Genomic DNA, 18,024 nt, shown 5'->3' with positions numbered 1-18,024 from the left:
TGCCTGGCGTGTAGGTCAAGAGTGCTCTCACAGCCTCAGGCGTGGGGTTGCTCTTCTCACGCACACGTTTCCAACCCCACCCAGAGACTGTTGGGTTTAGAATCAGCATCGCTTACCTGGCTGAAGTTAGTGCTATGGGCATCTCTGTCCCCAAGGACGGTAAGGAATCTAGTTACCCTGGGCTGCGGGGCAGGGGCATTGGTTTGCAGCTGACCTGCTGGCTGCTTTATACAGTTCTCTATTGCAAAGCCTTTGTGTCCAGAGAATTCTCTGGCTCTGAACTTCGCTACTTTTGTTTGGAGCAATCTCGTCCCAGTCTTCAAGTTTCAGGCAAGGCACCTGGCGTATAACTAAGGGATAAGCAGAAGAAATAAAAATCTTTTATTACTTGAGTGAAGCCAGGTATGTGCAAATAAACAATGAAAAAGTGTAAATGACCTCAAGAGAGGAATTGTATAAACTCCCAAGGGACTAGTCCCCATCTTTACAAACCAAGGGTTGCTTAACATTTCACTACTTTGTTTTCCTCTTCGTGCCGAATGCAAATTTATGCTCGTTGGCAGCAATCTAGGGGGCACATTCCCTTAAAAATTAAGCCTCTTATTTCAAATATTTGTCTCACTGCAAATTATTTCAATGTTATCAAATAATTCTTCCTTCAACAATAGCTCCTGTATGTGAAGCCTGTGCATGCAGAAAACCCAGACATGTTGAAAATAGACCTTCATAGACAATCTAGCCCAGGGGAGTTCACTGCCCCAGTTACAGTGTTTTTGGATTGCACAGGATAAAGGGCTCCAAATTGAGGAATGTGCAAGATGGGAAAAACTGTGATCTTTTGTCTTTATACAGGGAAGGAGGAATTAGTGATACTGACCTCCCAATGCACTGAGTTATGGAATTGGACAAAATTCAAATTTTTTTAAGTTTATATCTGAGAGAGAGGAGAGCGTGTGAGCCAGTGGGAGAAGGGCAGAGAGAGAGAGGGAGGGAGAGAGGGGATCCTAGGCTGATAACACAGAGCCCAATGCAGGGCTCGAACTCACGAACCATGAGACCATGACCTGAGCCGAAGTCAGATGCTTAGGTGACTGAGCCACCCAGGCGCCCTCAAAATTCAATGTTTCTAAATGTGGTTTTCTCAGAGCAACATGTGCAAGTGACTTCAGAAGTTGAATGGGACTAGTAAGCTCATCGCTGAGGCCATGGTTCTCTCCTACACACCCATTTCACTGTCCAGTGGCAACTATTTTCTGCTCTTTTAAGCTCTTTGTTCTTGAACGAGGCCCATGCGTCTAAAGAATATGCTTATGCTGTTGTTGTCCACCAATTTTAGACATTACAGTAGATGAAGATTTAGCTCAACTGCCTTCCATTTCATCCTGCAAGATGTTTATACCAAAATTCTGTAAGTTTATGTTCTGTTTTCATTATTCTGAATGCAACGTCATCATTGCCGAGCTTAGAAGAATGATTGCACTTTCTCTAAGTTGTATTGTTGTTGTTTCCTACAGCAGTGGGGACATTTTCCACCAGGTACACATTTCCTTCGTCAGGCCAGTGACCAGAATTTGCCAGACTTGTGGTCGACAGATGTCTCCGCTAACAGCACATCTTCAGACAGCATATTTATCTGGATTGATTCCCTCCGGCTCCTGCCTAACCTCGTTGAACAGCAAAACACGAGACCCCACCATGACCTAAGCTTCGTAAGTAAGACTTAGAGATGGCAAGGAGAGAGAACAGCATAAGTAAAGGTGAGAGGCAACCATGAGGATGGCATCATCTAGAAAGGATTTTCTGAGATCTTTAGATGCTGCCTGCTATAAAATCTTACTACAACATGGATGTCGATACCAAGTCAGGGGATAGATAGCTTTAGAATCACTGTGAGGGTTTTCCATTCTCTTCATAAATATGACATGTACATCTGGACAGCCTAAAAGTCTATTTCATTCGGAAATGTATTAATTGGCTCATGAAACCTGGAAATCACTCACCCCGTGTTTTACCAGCAAGCCCCTTATGGCTGTGTCTTCCTCCTTCTCCTTTCCTTGCCACTGTTGAGAAAAGACAAGCATCTGCCTGTGGTTGCATTCCAGCCTCTGAACAGATCCCCCGGAGTACCAAGCATAAAGGGATCGAAGCCTGTGCAACCACACACAGGCATGCACGCAATTACACACATCCCCAGAAGTAACAAGCACGCACAGACTCACACACACACACACACACACACACACACACTGATCTTCACTGGATTTCCATTTAATCCTCCCTGATTCTTTTAAAGACTTTTTTCCCCAGGAAAAGAGAAAGAGACTAAGAAACAGACTCTGACTTATAGAGAACAAACTGATGGTTATCAGAGGAGAGGTGGGTGGGGAGATGGGTGAAATGGGTGATGGGGATTAAAGTGTATTCATGATGGAAAAAAATAGGAAAGGTAATAATGAATGGACGAACTGGCAGGGAAGGGATGATGGAAAGCTCGAAAAGCATTCCTGTTGCACTCTCGCTTTGAAATCCAAGATATAGAAAAACATATTTATAATAACCAGTGCAAGTTACTGCAGATGGTAAGCCAAGGGCATGAAAGCAAAATGCTGGTTAGTAATTTTAATAAAAACTGAGAATTTCTCTGTTTCAGTTTCCCTGTTAATGTCCCTGCTAGAGATGGGACTAACTGAAAAGATTTATAAAGTGGTCAGTCGTCTCATGACCAGTGGAGACTCCTAAACTTTCTTCCAGGCTTGTCACTGGTATTTAGTCCAATACAACATGAATTGAGACTTTCTTTCTGAAACTTTCATTTTATTTTATTTTTTTCATTTATTTCTTTATTTTTGAGAGAGGGAGAAGAGAGAGAGAGAAAGAGAGGAGGAGGAGGAGGAGGAAGAAGAGGAGGAGGAGGAAGGCAGAGAGAGAGAGGGAGAGAGAATCCCATGCAGGCTCCTCACTGTCAGTACAGAAGGGCTTAGATGCAGGGCTGATCCCATGAACTGTAAGATCATGACCTGAGCTAAAATCAAGAGTCGACCCTTAACCCACTGAGCCACCCAGGATCCTCTGAAACTTTCATTTTAAAAGCCATGAATTCCAAGCAGGGAAAGCAAAGCTTCAATCTGAAGCACAGGCCTTGCTCTTAACTCCCCGTCCTCTGACTCCACATTTGCCAAGAACATGGCTGACTATAATCTGGTTTTCCATATAGAGTTTCCTATAGGGAGCAAATATTTGATCAACTGACATAAACATCCCAGTCTGCCTGGACGCTTTGGTTTTCATTGTGAATGAACTGGCCTTTGGGTTTTTTTGTTTTGTTTTTTAACGTTTATTTATTTTTGAGAGAGAGCACACGCGCATGCGTAGGGGAGTAACAGAGAGAGGGACACACAGAATCCAAAGCTGGCTCCAGGCTCTGAGCTGTCAGCACAGAGCCCAATGTGGGGCTCAAACTCACAAACCTGAGCCGAAGTCAGATGTTTAACCAAGTGAGCCACCCAAGCGTCCCTGGCCTTTGGTTTATATGCCACTTGCTTGAGAGGTGGGTTTACATGAGGCTGACAACCAAAGAGCTGCTATGTTATGGTGCTCTAACAAAATCAAATTAATTAACCTGCACATACATTTGAGGGGATCCATTCACTCCCTTTCTGCCTACAGGCCTACTCCTGCCATTTGCAGAGCCCAGGACAGAAGTACAAATGGAGGACTCAAGCTTATGTCTTATTCCCCTTTTCTTCCCATCGATGGCTTTATTCTTCACATTAGGGGCCACGTGAGCATCCATGAGGACACCCCAGTCACCAAGTCCAAGGTCTGCCCCAGTCCCTGCCTGCCCAATCGCCACTCTTTGGTCATCTCAAGGGCCCAGGGGTGTGCATAGAGTAATGGCTACCTTTGGGAGGACAGACCCAAGACAGAAGCCCAAGCAAGATCTGCTGCTTGCTACAGGCCATTTGATGAGCATGGTCTACGTGTGGCAGGTTGACTTCAGAGAGGACCTGTCTCCTTGACTTTAGGGTCTCCTCACTATGTGGAAAGGGTTTTGCAAAAGGAAGGGCCTGGGGAACCTCGTTGCCCAGTTCTAAGGATGATACTGCCTACGTGGCCATCCTTTCCCCACTCTGAGGACATTCAGGAGTGAATGTATTACCTTGTTGGATGATCTATCTCAGCTCACTGAACCTGCAATGCTTCCTACTAGAATGTAATTTGCCAAGTTGTGGCCGAAGGGGAATCTGACTCAGGCCTGTGGACCATAAGCAAAGCCATATCTTGTTTGAAATTGCTCTCTAAAGACCTGGAAGAAACTTTGGGGTTTTCTATGAATATTTATAGAGGTTCCTCAGGCAATTGGACTGGATTCTGAACTATGTAGAAATGCAGTCAGGGGTCACAGTCTCATCTGTCTTAATTACAGGGTCAAGGACAGAGAAGACTTAACTGCTAATGGAAGCCCTTAATCTGACTGAACCTGAACCGTTTGGCCCAGAGAAATTAGCACACAGTGATAGCTAATGTTATTCAAATAGTTTTAAAATAATCTAATCTTCCAGAGCTCTGTGCCTGGCTGATGGGAAAGAGAAGGTGAAAGGAACGACATGGAACTTACTTGCTTATAAATGTGCTTTGGGGCAGAATGGTTGCAGGAGCGATCTCATTTTGTTCCAAGAGATTTCACTGCTGTTTCAAAAACAGTCCATTCGGTCTGGCTAATAGAACCAAGCCACAGAGCTGCGCTAAGAGAGGGGCAGAAAAGGATTTTAATCTACGTAGCCAGCTGGTCTGTCCTCTAGATTATACAGGGGGAGGAGGAAGAGAAGAGAAAAATGTAAAACACAATGTGACAGACAGAGCAATGTGATGTGATTACCCGAGAGAAGATGCCTTAAAGGTAAATGGATGGGAAATCAATATTTATAAAGTTCTGGGTGGGTGGAGGAGTTGGCCCTTTCTGCTAATATCGAAACGGCTGAAGAGCTGTGGTTAGGAGGACTGGTCTGTTTGGCTGCTCACTCAATTTTATATCTGGTCAATCATCCATTCATTCAGCAAGTATCTAAGTATCGGCCACATGCAAGGCACTGTTTAGCAAGAGATCATTTCTAAGGATCCTTATCTTTCACCTCCTTTCTTCTACTCTCCATCCTCAACCTCATCCTGAGGGAGGTAGCGTCACACAATAATCAGCCACTCAGGCCATGTAACCATTATTTTGCATCCTGGAGCCTTGGATTCCGCATCTGGAAAACAGGGATAGTAATAGTGCTTAGCTCGCATTGGTGGCTTGGCACACAGTGAGCTCCCAGTAAGTGTTAAATATGAATAACGTTGTGAAAAGGATAATAATAAGTGGCTTCAGAGGCTGTTGAGGCTCACTGGGAACCACCTTTAGGAAGAAGCGGAGTTTGCCAGAAATGAATCGAGAATGTTTGTAACGTCCAATGTTTTGCATTTCTTCTTTTTTTTTTTTAATTTTTTTTTAACGTTTATTTATTTTTGAGACAGAGAGAGACAGAGTGTGAACAGGAAAGGGTCAGAGAGAGAGGGAGACACAGAATCGGAAACAGGCTCCAGGCTCTGAGCTGTCAGCACAGAGCCCGACGCGGGGCTCAAACTCACGGACCGTGAGATCATGACCTGAGCCGAAGTCGGACACTTAACCGACTGAGCCACCCAGGCGCCCCTGTTTTGCATTTCTTGAGCCTGAAGAAAACACCAGCATTAGTTGGGCGTGTGGTGTGCTAGGATATAAGCAAGGCTTTTGAATCTGTGATATTTGTTGGGGCCAGAAAATAAAACAGTTTTTCATTTACCCTCTTAAGTTGAGGGGCAGAGGCCCTGAAAAATAGAGCGATAAGAGGCAGATTGGCAGGAGAAAAAGGTTTATTTCATATGACTATGGCAAGTCTGACAGGAATGAAGTGAAAAGTCCAAAAAGGCCGGAAGGCTTACGTACTATTTTAACGATGAGTGATAAATGTGGAGACGGGATGCGACAAAAGAAAAAGAATCTGAGCTTCTGAGCTTGTGGGAAGTTAAATATATGTGGGAAACTAAGGGAAGATAAGGGTTGTTCATTTGAGGCAGGTTTAAAATGCAGATTCCTCTCAGTGCCATCTCTAGGCTGATAAGAGTCTTGAGTTGTCTCCGATGATTGTCATTCTGCCCTTCCTGGTATTAGAGCGAGGAGCAGGGGGGAGGCCAGCGCAAAGGGAAATTCACGCTGTGCTTTGAGGCAAGGCAGGGCGAAGGTAGAAAGCTTTGTTCTGCGTCTATGGTTTCTCACTTCCTTTAGTTCAAAATAACCCTTCTGCCAAAATGCCGTATTTTGGGTGGCATATTATTATCCACATCGTAGTATTTAATAACTCTCACACGATACTCCATAAATTGGGTACTCTGGTGATGTCCATTTTATATTTGGGTAAACTGAGGTTTGGAGAAGTACAGTACTTGCCACGTTTACAGAGACGGTAAGTGGTCGAACTGGGAATCAGTTCTGGAAATCCGGGTTTCACGAGTCTCGAATCAGCCCCCTCAGCCATCAACCTCCCTGGAACTCTGTGGACACAGCAGTGGCAGAGATCCTGAAACAGCCAGGATGACAAATAAATTCCAATTCTAACCATTAGATGAGGGAGAAAACTGCTCAGGAGCTGGGCACTGGACTCTGGTTATTGTTAAAAGGAGTTCATCATCGAGTGTCAGATGACAGACTTCTATTATAGGAAGAAGGGAAGCAAGTGCTGAGATTCTGAAGGAAGCCTCCAAGTCACTCGTCACTGTGGTTCCATAGTGACCAGTCATTTCTTCCTCCTTGGTTTGCATTGGCACTTGGTAGAGTCCTTGGGCATTTAAGTGGCTCCTTGTTTGTGGAATGAGAACATTTTGGTAGATTGGTGCTCCTCTCTGTAAATGAGACAGAAACTGCTCTGCTGCTGGAGAACAATTAGGGCCATCAAGACTCTTTAGGGTGGACTAATCGGCTTTTATTAGGTAATCATTGTGTGCAAAATGAGCACAGAGAAACTAGTTGTAGAATCTGGCCATACAAAACAGGTTGTTTTGTTTTATTTTGTTTGGTTTTAACTCAACAAATCTAAATTCACAAAGCTTAACTTCAACCCCTGAAACTCAAATCTCAAACAATTGGCTCTTTTGCTTTAACTGCAAATTTATCCCAAGTGTTGATTACTTGGTCTGCCTTCCTACTCGAAGACCTCCACAATTCAGCCACATGTCCTTTGGTTTCCCACTGAATGGCTGTAAATATGCTTCCTCTTGGGGGATAGGAATTCTGAAGTCATTCTCCATTGGTGAGCCATTTGTAGACTGATTCCTGGTCATACAGATTCAGTCCCCATGTACCCACACAGTCGTATAGGCTAAAGTGGCATGATGCTAGAGCCAGTATGAGGGAAATTCAGACGCCTAAATATAGACATGCCAACATACAGGCAACTGATGTATTATCTCCACACAAAAACGTCTCTGCTCAGGATCAAACGTAAGCTCCTTCACACAGAAGAAAGTCCGGGCCAGTAGTTACAAATACAGTCCTGGAGACAGAGCTTAGAGAAACCAGGTCCTGAAGGTGCCGCAGGAAATCCAAACACTCCATCCCGAAATACGTCACTTTGGTAAAGGGATCATTTTGAGTTGGAGGAAAATGAGAATCAACAGATGCAGAAAGAAGCCTTCTTGGAAGGCCCATCATCGGACTAAAAGCAGAAACTTCTGAGAAATGAGGACTGTCCTCTCCTGGGGAAGTTTTATGGCAATGAGGTAGATGGGAAGTTGGCACCAAGATGAACCAGCACGAACAAATCTTCCTCTGTTAATTTCCCCCATAGATTTACCTTCCCACCGTTGGCTGCCCTCGAAGCCTAAAACCCTTTCCTTTCTCTTATCACTTCTGTACACATTTATTCTTCTTTGTTAAGATGCTATATAAGCCCCAAGTTCTAACCACCACTTTGAGTTACTTGTCACGGAGTTTCTCCTATGTACATGCATGCTGCACATGTTAATTGGTTTTTGTTTTTGTTTTTTTTCTTGTTAATCTGCTTTTTGTCAGCCTAATTTGTAGGGCTCCAGCCAGAGAACATAGGAGGTAGGAAAGTACAGAGAAAAATTTTCTTTTCCTCCCCTACAATGCCAACAGGAGCCCCGATCAAGCTGAGCTGAAAGCCAGAACTATGACTAGATTTTTCAGACACGTACGTCAGAACACTTTTGTTCTGCCTAAGCCATCTTAGGTGGGTTTTTCCATCACTCACATTCTATTTCCTGGCTATCAGAATTTTCCCCAATATCAAAGCCTGTTCAAATGCACCTCTCTGTGAAGCCTTCCTTATTCTCTGAAGCTTTCCTTATTCCCTTTGGTCAGAGTGGTATCTGTCTGCCTCTCTCCCTCCTTCTGTTCCCCTGTAGGACTCAATCGGTGCTTCTCTAAATGTCCTTACCAAAGACACCTTAAGTGCCTCGGGACTCTGGAGCTGGATTGCCTACATTGTAATTTTGGTTCAAACACCTACTGGCTATGTCGCATAATAGAATGTAACTTCAAGCCAAGATCTCTGTCTTGAGCCCTTTTCCTATTGTGCCACACATCTTGCTGTCCCATCCCCTGTGAGCAGGGCCCGTATTGTAGACCTATCTTAGAATTCCTGTGTTGTCCTCTGCCCTCCCTCTCATCAGAAGAATGATATTCCCTTGGCCTACTTACTATGCTCAGACTCCAGGTCTTTGCCTGGTCCTGCAAATATGTTGGAATCCCAGACTTCCTAAATCTTCTCCATTCTAACGATGCCTGGTCAGGATTACGACATAAACCAACCATCTCAGTGACTGACCCCTTCTTCTGGATTCTGGAAATGTCTGGTGCTTAAAGACAGATAAGTTTGATCTAGCAGTCTATCTTGACTATAAATAATTCATTCCACAGAATTAGAAAGTAAATTCAATTCCCTGACTACTATAAAATGTATTTTAAATCTGTACAGTCGGTCTTGCTTTTTTGTTTGTCTGACAGGCAGTCTGAAGGGTTAACTGTTGACAAAAGCCCTTCATTCAAATGAATAGACTCTGAAGAGTTTGTGGAAAGAATATTAAATCCAGATGTTCTACTAAGATGTTGTCCTTGAGCTAATGGGAAAATAAAAACAATATAATTTAACAGAATCAAAATGTACGTAAACAGAGAACAGAAAGGATTAAAGGCTTTTTAGACAATAGCCTGAGTTATGGTCCCATTTCTTCCACCTAATAATATATGACCATGGGCAAATCACATAATTTCTCAGTGTTCCCTTCTGCATAATGGGATTAATAATAAGCTATTCTATCCCTATTATTCTGAGCTGGGATGATAATCTAACTGGCTGACATATAGTTGCTTTGCTACACACAGAAAGTATTGTTGTTATTATTCCTATTTCCCAGCGACCCAGGGTGTAAAATCTAATTTCTTAGTGGGACTTTTACACAATATTTGGTAACTATTAAAGTACAGCATCCTCAAGAAATTCAACCTTAATTCTTTGTGGAATGGCCATATTTGTTTTGTGCACAAAGAAAGTCATGTCTTAAGGAGTCTATTCCTGCTACTTTCGTGTTTAGATTGACCACTCTAATTAGATTAGGTGACAATAATATGATATAACTACATAATTATAGTTCTTACGACACATGGATAAAAAATAGAGCAGAAAAGCAAGTGGGAGAATTGAATCCAGGTTTAGATGTTGGGTTAAAGGTTCTTAAGGTTTGTTGTTGTTTGTTGGGCTTGAGCTTACCCCGTCCTAATCAACTTTGGGTTTCTCTGCTTTAACATCATATAGCTTATTTTCAGACTCCTCATCATTGGTGTGAACTTAGATTCTTAGGTGTCATGGAATTTGTTTCCTTAAAAGTATCCCTTAGCAACATTAATATCACTGAGGTCTGCCCCTAGATTGTCACTATGTTGACATTTGCACTGATGTTGCCAAAGCAATCTGTGTAAAACTGACAGTTCCTTAGCAGTAATCAAGGGAGTGACACCAAACTTTACTAATAATCATTGATTGTATTCTTATCCACCGTTAACTTCTAATCTTGACTTCCTGAATACCTCCACGTAGGAAAAGCCTCACACAGGATGGCCACATAGTGTCTGGGATGCTGGACCACTGAGGCACTGAGCGCATACATGTCAGGGAAGTCAAGGACATCTGGACTTTGGTTTGGGCAACACAGGAACTCAGGATGAACTGGGACAAACGAGAGATTAGAAGACCTTCTCCTGGTTCTGGGCTCCAACCCAGATTCTGGACAGATTCAGGCTCTAATAATGTCTAAAATGAAATTCTGCCCCAGACAGGTGGGATGGGAGCTTCGAGAAAAAAAAAATGAAGTTGATTTAAAGGAAATGAGAAAATGCCAATGGTATAATTCTGGCACATTTGAGTTTGTGGGTGGAGATGAATATCTGCTACTACGATAATGTGTGCTGCATTTATATTCTCCCTGTTTAGGGGACAGCTTATTTTATGGAAGATGCGTCATTGTGTGGCACTGCTTTTGTCCTAAAGCCAAGCTGAAGTTTATTATGCTCTGCTGAGACACTAATGTCTTGCAGAGTGTTTTTAAGGCAACTGATGACACCCTGGAAAGAGCAGGATCAGAATTTGGAAAACCTTTGGCACATTCTTTGGAGAATGGACAAATATAAGAAGAAAAGAGTCTAATAAGGGAAGAAACAATTCACTAAAAGAAGAAAAATAAATGGGGGTAGAGAAAGTTGAGTTTGAATACGACATTACCCACTTAGTCACTGGATCAGAGGACAAACACAAATCAATAATTCCAGTCGTCTCCTGGAATAATTCTTTTTTTTTCTAAATAACACTCCTCCTCTCATTTTAAATCCACCCAGATCAGAATTTTCCTTTTGCTCCCAGAACCCACCCCATCCTAGCGAACCCACTTCACTTATTTCTTCATTTGGAAAATATGTTTTGAATACTTCCAGAGGTGCCAGTCATCACATACATAAAGAAAATACCACACACTCTTCACCATAACCACAAAAAACAATCCCAGTTAAGTTTATTTCTTTCTCTTCTAGGCACAAAACTAGATGCAAACAGGCTAAGAGAAGATTAAATAAGTAAGTTGCCTTGATTATACAGCTAGTAAAGTTGCAGGGTGGGATTTAACTTTAGGGTAGGCTAAGTTCAAATGTAGATGACAGGCTCAAAAACAGACCATTCGCTGACCATTCCCTGTATTTAAATATTTAAATCCCATGCCTATCTGAATTTCAGAAAGGACTTCACTACCAGGAAAAGGCCTGGCAACCTTCCCTGCAGTTAAGTAGAGTCAGGTGATGGTGTTAGCCAGTAGAATGTGGGTGGAAGTGATGTACGTCACTTCCGGGCCTGACCCCTAAAAACCTCTCTCACAATCCCCCAACGGGCTCTATTTTTCCTTGTCTGTCAGGCAAATGCTAATAAACTAGTAGAAGATTTGGAGGACGGAGGGGATGAGGAGATCACAGGATGGAAGAACCTGAGACCTTAAATGACTGTGGGGAGTAAATCAGCCCTGACTAACTCCCACTGGACCAGACATGAGTGCGAAAAAACCTACCCTTATTATTTTAAGCCACTGTGAGAGTTGAGGCTTGTTTCAGGAGTTAGACTACCATGAATAATGCATGCGTCCTTACATAAAGTGCATAGTCCAGTAGCGAAGACGGAAATATAAAAATATCACACCCCACAATAAATAATTACATCCCTCAGATATATAATGGTGTTTGCGAACTCTCTTTGGTAACAGATTCATAGAATTGCAGCCCTAAAAGGAAGTGTGACAGATCTTCCCACATGTGATACTGGAAAAAGGAGTAAAACACACAAATGTTCCAGAGGCCAGGCTTCACACGTGCAAGCGTGAGAATATTTGAAAAGCAGTCAAATGTGAGACAATAGGGCGTCACGGGAAATGGGTCTCAACTAGGAAATGGCACGACCATACCAAAAAGCAATCACATTGACTCCCAAAGACCTTACTGGCTAAATAATAAATGTCTACTGGTTAATTTGCCTATGGAAGCCACAGTTATCATGTGGGAGATTTCACTTAGGTGTCTGCAGATGGCCTATGCTAGCTCTGATTGCCAAGAAGTTCTTGGGTATATACTATTTTCTTACCCATTGTCCCCAATATCCATATTGTCTTATCCATTGTCCCCAACATCCATGATATTAGGAATATCATCTGAAAGAAAAACTTCCAGTCCAAGATGCCACGGTTTCTTGATCTTCATGCTTTATTCCTTTGAGACCTAAAAGTTCTAATTTCCGAGAGTCCAAATTATTAATATATAATACATAACTCTTGACAAGATCAGCTACATAATTTGTGAGGCCCTTTGCAAAATGAAAACGTGTGGCCCCCCATCCAAAACGCAGGAAAAAAATGCGATTAAAAAACACTAATATATTAAACCTTTTCTTTTGTGGTTTCTCTCTTGAAATGTCATCGTGTTTTATTTAATGTGTGTGAGAAGTCAGTGAGATGACTCATTTTCAGAAATACCAAATAAAACCTGTGCTGTCTAGTTAACAATAGGTTTACAACCTGTTGGAAATACGTACAAACACCCCAGCCCCCAACAGTGGAGTCCCAAACACTTAGACACTTCACTTTCTGGTTCTTTTTCCCCCTTCTCCATTTCGTGGGCTTATTTTTTGCGGGCTTTGCAACGAGCACGCACCAAAGAACTGGAGTCTCTGTGTCACCTCAAGTAATGTACATTTGTTCCAATCAGACTACTTTGTGCCTTAGGTAGGCATAGGCGACTTCCGGGTAAGGCTGTAACCTCTGTCGTACTCAGCCAATGAGGAACCACGGGAGGGGCTTGCACGCTAAGAGATAAATTGCCTGCTGTAACTGCCCTGAGTGTGCCTGTGCATCAGACACCCGCTCTTGCAAGGACGTTGATGAAAGTCTCGCTTCACTGTGCTCCGCGGGTCTATGACCCTTTGATTGGGTCAGTGGGCTTATTTCTCACAGTGTATATTTAATGTTGTTAATTTAATTTAAACTAATCTGATCTAATTTTGTCATTTAATGGCATGCTCCCTTAGGTACTGGATGCGCCTGGGGAAATGCTGATCTCTGCGGGAACCTGGGGCCCCATTCCATGACTCACTATGTAGCGCTGCGTCTGATGTGCTGGGCCCTGGCTGGGGACAGGCAGGTCTTCCAAAGGCACTGCAGCCTCCACACCAGGATGCACTTGGTTCCTGGATCAGGTGAGGTGAGAGGCTTGCCATGGTGGAGTCACCCACTGAATGCATTTGTGGAGCTGCCCGTCCAGGGCAGGGTGGCTGCTGCCATGCCCATCCAGTAGATGATGCAGGGCACAGGCACCCAGCGGCAGCCTTTTGGCATCCATGCCTCGGCCAGAGTCACCGTCTGCCTACCCCGACCACCTACCTTACTTGTCACCCAGAGCACTACAGGTGGGGAGTGTGCAGCCAAGAACCCAGAGAGGCGGCCGGTGTGGAGGTGGTGGGAAGAGGGACCACATCTGAGCCGAGCCTCAAAGTGCCCCGCCCATGCTCCACTGTTCCATCAGACTTCATCCACAAAACACAGATTCAAAGATACAGTCACTAAGAATTTCAAGATGGTGACTACAGAACAATAACACCAAGCAAGTGTGGAGCCCTTCCGAGTGGGGGCCCTGTGCCACTGCCCTGCTAGAAGACCCATAAAACCAACTTTGATCATGGACCGTCTACCGCCTGCTGAGCACAGGGATGCAGCTATCACCAAAAGAGAGCAAATTTCTACCCTGATGGCGTTTACATTCTAATCAAGTCCTTATGGAAATGCAGATGCGCATGGGAGGAGTCACGCTTCAATGAACAGTTTAATTACAGGGAAGGTCAGCAAATGGTCAACATTTGAGACTTCCTCAAAGATGTGAACTTTGCACCGCCCTGGGTTTGGACCCTGCTCTTCCACTCTTACTAGTGTGTGACGGTGGGCCATTTACTCAACATTCGCTAAAGCTATTTCCTCATCTGTAAAATGGGAATGATAATAGTACCTATTTCTATAGGCAGAGAGCCTAGAGGGGCACATGCTCATGTTCATTCTTACTATTTTGTAGTAGTGGTGTTGATGGTAGCTTTAGATAAGGGAGCAGAAATAAAGCACATGAAATTGGAGACAGCAGGAAAAAGGAGAGTAGTCAGATGGAGGAGGCGTTTATCTCCTTGCAGCTAACTGACCCAACGTTGGGTTATTTTTCCCTATTTAAAGCTAGCTGAATTAAATTGTCTTGTTTTTTTCTTCACAGGATCAATTGAATGATTTGGCACTGTGTGAAAAAAATGTAACGGTACAGCTTCCTTTTATTTTTTGTTAAAGGAAACTTGGGTTTCTAAGTGAAGTGAAGCAGTTTCTGGTTTGTAGAGGCAAGGAGATGATCGTGTGTAATGGGCCTCTCACTATACCATGAGTCATGAAATTTGGCATTTATGGTTATTTCCACCACTGGCCTGCTAAGTGCATTCTCTTCAATCTCTGGAGAATTAAAATACAGTTTATTTTATAATATAGTATATTTTATATACTATATTATAGTATATTTATACTATATATTTTACTATATATATTATACTATATATATACTATATATTTATACTATACTATATAGTATATTTTATAATTAAAATACAGTTTATGTGACAAGTGGTACCGCTTGTCACATTTACTTCTGAAGTATTTTGAGGATCAGGTCAAATTCTTAAAATACTAGCAATTTAATGAAAGGTATTTGCTTAAAGAGGAGGCAAATCAATGCAGACACTCTGTTTCCTAATTTTATTTATTTATTTATTTATTTTTTTTTATTTTTAGCGTTTATTTATTTTTTTTTAATTTTTTTTTTCAACGTTTATTTATTTATTTGGGACAGAGAGAGACAGAGCATGAATGGGGGAGGGGCAGAGAGAGGGAGACACAGAATCGGAAACAGGCTCCAGGCTCTGAGCCATCAGCCCAGAGCCCGACGCGGGGCTCGAACTCACGGACCGCGAGATCGTGACCTGGCTGAAGTCGGACGCTTAACCGACTGCGCCACCCAGGCGCCCCTGTTTCCTAATTTTAAAAAGAATCCAGGAATTGTCTGAAATACAGTTGGATTTCCACACATCTTGATTGTGACCTTCCAGAAAAGCATTCATAAGTCTGGAATTTCCCAGGATTCTTTGCCTGGAATTAGTATTAAATTACCAGGAAATCGATATGACACGTAGTATCCATTTATGTAGATAGTAATTCAATACACCCGCCCCCCCCCCCACACACCTCTCATTGTAGTGCTCCAATTCAGGAGAAAAGGGTGTATCCTAACCAGAGATGGAAAGGATTCATTTCACAAGTTGTTCTATATAATCATCCCTAGTTGGAAACATACATTTATTCATGATAAAACAAAATTTCTATAGTTTTTATACTCATCTTGAAAAACAGATCCTGTATTTTTTTCAGCTTTAAAAATTTTTATCTTAGATTTATTTTCATTACTCATCATGCAATTCCCTCAAGCCCTGCCTAGTACACCATTAATATGAACTGCACCCGATCTAACTCATCTCCATTTTTTCTCTCCATCTTCCTTTCTCCCACTCCGTGTGTGTGTGTGTGTGTGTGTGTGTGTGTGTGTTTGTGTGTGATTTCAGCAATCTTCCTTTAACATTTCCACAGTCAGAAGTCCTTTCTATGCCTGGCTGAAAACCCAAGATATCTAGACCATCTTATAAAATAAATCCTTTCTATCTCTGGTTAGTGCACTCTCTGAAAATCCACGTGCAAGGAAGAGATCACCGGGTTAAAAACTCAAAGAGCTGGGGGAGGGGGAGAAAAAGAGAAGGGAGCCTGGGAAGAGTGGATAGAAAACATTTGGTTCTTCATCTGGACTCAGTTACTTAATCACTGTACCTTCAACCAGAGCCTCAAGACATCCCAAGAGAATTCCTGGAGTCTCTCAGGAAACAGATTACTCCATCTGAGTGAAATATCCCTTGGAAAATAAATTACAGAGAGAAGGAGAAAGAGAGAGAGAGAGAGAGAGAAGGAAAAAGAATGCTTCAGGCTCCCATATGTCTATTTCAAATGATTTATCCTCTCTCTGGAATACTTGAGCCTCTTTATGCCTTGGGTTTATTTTGTTTAAAATAAAATCCAAGTGACTGTATGGAATTCAGCGACCTAGATTCTGCCCAATTTTTGTATTCCTTTAGAAATTCCTTTAGAAATTAAATAAATAGGTAGTAATTATCAGGCACCATAATGGAATTTTCCTACTTCTTCAAGGGAAGATGAAGAAGTGACTCAGTATCTCCTCATTTAAATTACGTCCAGTTTTAAACAAAGCTTTGTTTAAAATCCCTTGATATTTGTCATAAAGGTCCGGAGCGCCCAGAAGTAAGCTGGCACATTTCGTTGTGTCTGTTTAGGACCAGTTACAATATTTATGGCCTGCCTTCCACATGTGACGGAAATAACTGTAAGTTTCTGTGTAAGTGTGTGCATGTATACAGAGGAACGCTTAGATGCCCTATACTATCACTAATAGTTCTGTCCATACTTGAAGGCCTTTATGAAGTTTCTCATTGCTAAGTACTCCTCAAGAGAGAAACGGGAGGCAGGGAGGTGGGTGGGAAGAGAGGCTAACGTGTCTTTGGAGGCCTGTTGTGTGTGAGACACTGCCCTTGGCATAAAGCGCAGAGGCTGATCCTGTGCTTGTTTGATCCTGCTTCCGCCCTTTATTGGATAATTGAGTTTGGGTAAGTTATTTAACTCTCTGAGCCCCAGTTTCTTCATCTGTAAAATAAGAATATTTATGCGGTGATATCTAACATTTAAAACGTTTTTTTTATTTATCTCGGGAGAGAGAGAAGGAGAGAAAGAATCCTAAGCAGGCTCCGAACTGTCCTCATAGAGCCTGATGCAGGGCTCGAATTCACAAACTGTGAGATCATGCCCTGAGCCAAAATCAAGAGTAGGACGCTTAACCGACCGAGCCACCCAGGCGCCCCTAATATTTTTTGAGTGTGTTTTTTTTGTACCAGGTGCTACTCTAAGTGCTTATGTGCACACAGAACCCTACAAAGTAGGTACTAGGGATAGAAGAATAAATTTAAGTAAAGTGCTTCGCAAATAAGTGTTTAGCAATGGCTACTATTATTATAATAATATATTTTATTATTATCTAGTGTCTTATAACAGATCTCAGTTAATTTTCTCAAAACCCCTATAAATTTTTTTTAACGTTTGTTAGAGAGAGTCAGAGCATGAGCAGGGCAGGGGCAGAGAGGGTGACACAGAATCTGAAGCAGGCTCCGGGCTCTGAGCTGTCAGCACAGAGCCCGACACGGGGCTCGATCTCATGACCTGAGCCAAAGTCAGATGCTTAACCAACTGAGCTTCTCAAAACCCCTATAAAGTTGATATCATCCATTTTTTTTATTCATGAGGAAGCTAAAGGAAGTCAGGGAATTTGTAACGTTTACTTAGCTGCCAAGAGATAGAGCAGGAGATTCAAATTCAGGTCTCTGTGGTTTTAAACATGTTCTCTTTTTAGTATATTACCAATTTTTTTTTTTTTTTTTTTTTTTTTTTTTACCAATCTGTGCTATAGAAACATTGTCTTCTGCTCTGTGGCTGCAGGATTTCCTCTCATCTGTGCCCCTGCCTCACAGGTCTGGACTTGGTTCCAACAGCTTCATTGAGAAGAGGGCTCAGCTTTCCAGGGCACCTGTGCCTGAGGTGGCATGTGAGAGTATTTGCACAGATGTGTTTAGGTGTTGCTGACATTATGCCCCCATCCCTGACGCCTTACCTGGGAGAGCTCCTGGAACCACCACCATCACGTTGCCCTAACTCACCTTCGCTCAGCTTCCGAGGCTTAGTTTGAGCGTCATGTCCTTAAGGAGGTCTGCCCTA

The 18,024-nt window shown here is 42.6% G+C and overlaps 1 protein-coding gene across 3 annotated transcripts in view; it reads right to left on the bottom strand.

Annotated features, from left to right (window-relative positions):
- Nucleotides 1-18,024, bottom strand: part of LOC147579045 (uncharacterized) — a 209,253-nt gene that overhangs the window by 12,911 nt on the left and 178,318 nt on the right. For all 3 annotated transcript variants that reach the window (XR_015253491.1, XR_015253492.1, XR_015253490.1), the window contains exons 3-5: nt 4,619-4,745; nt 2,001-2,060; nt 117-350 (exon numbers count right to left, since the gene is read on the bottom strand). The gene's annotated coding sequence lies outside the window, so the exon portion shown is untranslated. The remainder of the gene's footprint in view (nt 1-116; nt 351-2,000; nt 2,061-4,618; nt 4,746-18,024) is intronic.

This window comes from Puma concolor, chromosome B4 (assembly GCF_028749965.1).
Source record: "Puma concolor isolate L17-30 chromosome B4, mPumCon1.1.hap2, whole genome shotgun sequence".
Classification (NCBI taxonomy): Eukaryota; Metazoa; Chordata; class Mammalia; order Carnivora; family Felidae; genus Puma; species Puma concolor.
The sequence above is the reverse complement of the archived record's forward strand: the minus strand, read 5'-3'. Positions and strand labels throughout refer to the sequence as shown.